General features: G+C 36.5%; 1 non-coding gene across 1 annotated transcript; it reads right to left on the reverse strand.

Annotated features, from left to right (window-relative positions):
- Positions 1-318: 318 nt before the first annotated feature.
- LOC131173546 (small nucleolar RNA R71) lies at positions 319-425 on the reverse strand. The gene has a single exon (XR_009143862.1). It is a non-coding gene; the product is annotated as a small nucleolar RNA R71 (small nucleolar RNA).
- Between the last annotated feature and the right edge of the window lie 5,106 nt (positions 426-5,531).

Below are 5,531 nucleotides of genomic sequence, written 5' to 3' on the forward strand. Positions count from 1 at the left end.
AGAGAGATAGCAAGACCAAGAATTGTTGCAAATAGCTACAAGATGGATTTTGGGGTTCTTCAAATGATTCAAAATTCCCAATTTGGGAGACATCTTTCTGAAAATCCATAAACACATCTAAAGAAGTTTGCTATGATTTGTGATATGCAAAAACAACCTGGAGTATCTGATGATCCAACAAGATTGAAGCTATTCCCATTCTCTTTGAAGGATAGAGCATTGGATTGGCTTGATTCTTTACCTCATAACTCCATTATAAATTGGGAGCAACTCACTAATGCATTTCTTGTACAATATTTTCCACCTGGAAAAACTCAAGAATTGAGGAATCAAATGACAGCTTTCAGACCAAGAGAAGATGAAACTCTTTATGATTCATGGATGAGATGGAAGGAATTAGAGAGACAATGCCCACATCATGCCATTCCAAAATGGATGATAAATTAGAATTTTTACACCAATGTTACTCCTGCAATTAGAGGGATTATTGATGCTCAAACAGGAGGAGCATTTATTATGCAGCATGAAGATGAAGCTTATGAGCTATTGGAGAAAATTGCAAAGAATACTCATCGTTGGAGTAGTCCAAGAGGACCAGCTCCAACTCAAAAGAGGCAAGCTGCTGGAATGTATGACCTTGATCTATTCAACATGATTAATGCAAAGTTTGATGCACTTACAAATGTTTTGGTTAAGAAGATGAAAGATTTAAGTATGTTGGTTAGTTCATCATCATCATCTGGAAGTTCACAACAAGTTGCTTATGCAGAAGGAACTACCAGCTGTGGAATAGACTATGGAGAGCAAGCTGCATATGTTGGTAATTATGGAAATAAACAAATGGGGAATCCTTACTCTCAAACTTATAATCTAACTTGGAGGAATCATCCTAACTTTTCATGGGGAAATCAGCAAAATCAAGTCCCAAATCAGAATCTTCAACCACAACAGTAATAAGGAATTCCATATCAGCAAAATAGGCAACCATTGCCTAATTTTCAGCAGAGAAACATGAATCCTGCACCTTCACCAAAACAGCAAGAATAAGGTTCCATCACAGAAGCTTTATTACAACAAATTCTTACTAAACAAACTAAGCATGATGAAGAGATGAGAGAGATGAAAGCAAGGCTAGAACAGATGCAAACACATAACAGAATGTTAAAAAATTAGATTGCACAACAAGCATCTTCCTCAGGTATCAAGTCTTTTGCAAAACTTCCAAGTCAACCGGAAAACCCAAGAGAGCAGTGTCAAGCTATTACTTTAAGAAGTGGGAAGGTTGCAAACAATGAGAAGAGTAAAAATAGTGAGAAGAGAGAAAATGAGAAAGAAATTGATGAGAGCGAAAAACAAGAAAGTGAGAAAGAAAGTGTAGAAAAAGGTAAAGAGAAAATTGAAGAGAAGGAAGAGAAGTATATACCTCCAGAGCCTTACAAACCACAACTTTTCTTTCCACAAAGATTTCAAAAAGCCAAGCTTGATAAGCAATTTGGGAAGTTCTTAGAGGTTTTGAAGAAGCTATACATAAATGTGCCTTTTATTGATGCTCTTTCATAAATGCCCTCTTATGTAAAATTTTTAAAAGAAATTCTCTTAAACAAGAGGAAACTTGAAGACCATGAAACTGTAGCTTTGACAGAAGAATGTAGTGCCATACTCTAGAAGAAACTTCCTCCTAAGCTTAAAGATCCCAGAAGTTTTTCAATTCCATGTCATATTGGAGAGTCATGTTCCACAAAAGCTTTATGCAATTTAGGGGCTAGTGTTAGCCTTATGCCCCTCTCCATTTATCAGAAGCTTAATATGGGAGATCTTAAGCCAACCCACATTTCTCTTCAGTTAGCTGACAGATCAATTAAATATCCTGAAGGGATTTTGGATAATGTGCCTCTGAAGGTTGAGAAGTTCTATATACCTGTTGACTTTGTCATCTTGGACATGGAAGAGGATTCTAATATCCCAATTATCTTGGGAAGGCCCTTTCTAGCTACAGCAGGAGCATTGATTGATGTTAAGGGAGAAAAATTGACTCTTAGAGTTGGTGAAGATCAATTGGTTTTCAATATTAATAACACCATGAAGAAGCATCATTTTGAAGCTGATACTTGTTTGAGAATTGATATCATTGATAAGCTGGTTGAAGAACACTTCAGAAAGAGATATCCGGAAGATCCACTTGAAAATTGCTTAGTTCATGGAGGAAGCATAGACTATGACAACCCTTATGTGGCTGCATATGCTCAACATTTAGAGGGTAGTCCACCATTCATTTCTGCTCCAGTTTTTCAACTCACACAAAAGGAAAAAGTCGAATCTAAGCAACCATCATTCAAGGAAGAAGATGCACCTAAGGTAGAACTTAAGCAAATTCCTTCTCAGCTCAGGTATGAATTTCTTGGCCCCAATAACACTTATCCAGTAATTGTAAATGCAAACTTGAGCACTTTAGAGGTTGATAAGTTGTTAAGAGTGTTGAGACAATTTAGGAAAGTTTTAGGATACACCATAGATGACATTAAGGGAATAAGTCCACACTTTTGCATGCACAGAATTATTTTGGAAGAAAATTGTAAGGCATCTATTGAACATCAGAGGAGGTTGAACCCAAATATGAAAGAAGTTATTAAAAAAGAAATTTTGAAGTTGCTTGATGCAGGGATCATATATCCTATCTCAGACAGTACTTGGGTGAGTCCAGTACTTATTGTCCCTAAAAAAGGTGAAATGACAGTGGTCAAAAATGTAAATAATGAATCAATTCCCACTAGAACAGTGACTAGTTGGCGAATGTGCGTAGATTGTAGAAAATTAAATATTGCCACTAGAAAAGATCATTTTCCACTTCCCTTCATTGATCAAATGTTAGAAAGACTGGCTAGGCATTCTTATTTTTGCTATTTAGATGGGTATTCGAGATTTTTCCAAATCCCTATCCATCTAAATGATCAAGAGAAAACCACTTTTACTTGTCCATATGGAACCTTTGCCTATAGAAGGATGCCATTTGGGTTGTGTAATGCACCAGCCACTTTTCAAAGGTGTATGATGGCAATCTTTTCAGATTTCATTGAAGATATAATGGAGGTTTTTATGGATGACTTTTCTGTTTATGGATCTTCATTTGACACATGCTTGGCTAACTTTTCTAAAGTTTTGCAGCGATGTGCAGATACTGACCTTATGTTAAACTGGAAAAAGTGTCATTTCATGGTTCAGAAAGGGATAGTGCTTGGACATTTGGTGTCTAATAGAGGAATAGAGGTTGATAAAGCCAAGGTTGAAGTGATAGAGAAGATGGCTCCTCCTACCAATGTCAAAAGAATTCGAAGTTTTTTAGGGCATGCCCGGTTCTACAGACGCTTTATCAAGGATTTTTCTAAAATAGCCAAACCTTTGTCTAATTTGTTAAGTCATGACACACCATTTGTATTTGACCAAGAGTGTTTGGATGCCTTTTATAGGTTGAAGCAAGCTCTTATCACTGCACCAATCATGCAACCACCTGATTGGAGTCTACCTTTTGAAATTATGTGTGATGCTAGCAATTATGCAATTAGAGCTGTTCTTGTTCAAAGAAAAGACAAAAGGACTTATGCTATTTATTATGCTAGTAGAACGCTGGAAGATGCTTAAACAAATTATGTAACAACTGACAAGGAATTCTTAGCAATTGTCTTTGCATTGGAAAAGTTCAGACCTTACATTATTGACTCAAATGTGGTTATATTTTCAGATCATGCTGCTATTAGGTATTTACTCTGTAAAAAGGAGGCTAAACCTAGGCTCATTAAGTGGATTCTGATATTACAAGAGTTTGATTTGGAAATTAGAGATAAGAAGGGGGTTGAAAACGTAGTTGCGGATAATCTTAGTAGGTTGAAATTGGATGATGAAGAAATGGATGCAGTCCCTATTGATGAGTTTTTCTTGGACGAATAACTTTTCTCTCTTGTTGCTAAACTACCTTGGTATGCAGACTTGGTGAATTATCTATCTTGTGGAGTTTTACCTTTAGGAATGACATGGCAACAAAAGAAAAAGTTTTTGCATGAGGTAAAATTTTATAGATGGGATGATCCTTTACTCTTTAGGAGATGTTGTGATAGTTTAATAAGAAGATGTATTCTTGATGAGGAGATACAGAGTGTTATGCATCATTGCCATGCTTCTGATTATGGAGGACACTTTGGAATCTCTAAAACAGCTAGTAAAATTCTGTAGGCTAGTTTCTTTTGGCCAAACCTTTTCAAGGATATGAGGAAATTTGTGTTAGAATGCGATAAATGTTAAATGAGTGGAAATCTGTCAAAAAGAGATGAAATGCCCCTAAATAATATTCTTGAGGTGGAATTATTCGATGTATGGGGAATAGATTTTATGGGCCCATTTCCTCCTTCATATGGTAATAAACACATTCTAGTTGGAGTCGACTATGTGTCAAAGTGGGTAGAAGCTATTGCAACTCCAACTAATGATGCTAAGTGGTAGTGAAATTCTTGAAGAAATTTGTCTTGAGTAGATTTGGAGCTCCAAGGGCTGTGATTAGTGATGGGGGTTCACATTTTTGTAATAAGCAATTTGAGAGCTTAATGAGGAAGTATGGTGTAGTGCACAAGATAGCTACCCCATACCATCCTCAAACTTCAGGACGAGTTGAAATTTCTAATAGGGAACTCAAACATATTTTGGAGAAAACAGTGAGCAATTCTCGGAAAGATTGGTCTGTCAAACTAGATGATGCTTTATGGGCATTTAGGACTGCTTACAAAACCCTTATAGGAAATACTCCCTTTAGGTTGGTGTATGGTAAGTCCTGTCATTTACCTGTGGAGCTAGAGCATAGAGCATATTTGGGCCATTCAGACCTTAAATTTTGATCTCAAGCAAGCTGGTGAGAAGAGACTATTGCAACTTAATGAGCTTGAAGAATTGAGGATGGATGCCTATGAAAGTGCCCGTATTTATAAAGAAAGAACTAAAGTTTGGCATGATAAGCATCTTAGGAAAAAGGAATTTAAAGAAGGTGATTCTGTAACACCCTCCCGGTAGCAACTCCGTACATTCTCTTTGTTTTGGTGACGGTGTCGATGCAGACGACTAGAACGTCCGGAAAAATATTTAAACTAAAGTCAGGAACCATAATTAACTCAAATATTAATAAGAAAAATTTAGTAAAAATTTTAGAAATAAAATACAACTAAGTCAAATGAGCCGGTGCCCAAGCGATGGGTAACCAGAGGTAAGTTGCGGTTCTCGCAACGAGGAGCCCTAGACCCGGGGAAAAGTTCATAAAATAATTTTTGGGACTCCAGAGAAGGGTCATTGAGGTTCCTATGGCATTAGAATGCCAAGAAAATATTTAGAAAAATTTTTCAATCGGTACAGACAATTTTGAACCGTTAAGCCAAACGGAGGGCATTTTGGTCATTTCGCCTTCAGAGGTGATTTTTGGCCGACTTGTCCAGTTGAGTAAATAATTATTATGACATAAAATGTGAGTAAATATTGCTAAAAATAAAATTGAAAAT

Source organism: Hevea brasiliensis, chromosome 14 (genome assembly GCF_030052815.1).
Source record: "Hevea brasiliensis isolate MT/VB/25A 57/8 chromosome 14, ASM3005281v1, whole genome shotgun sequence".
Classification (NCBI taxonomy): domain Eukaryota; kingdom Viridiplantae; phylum Streptophyta; class Magnoliopsida; order Malpighiales; family Euphorbiaceae; genus Hevea; species Hevea brasiliensis.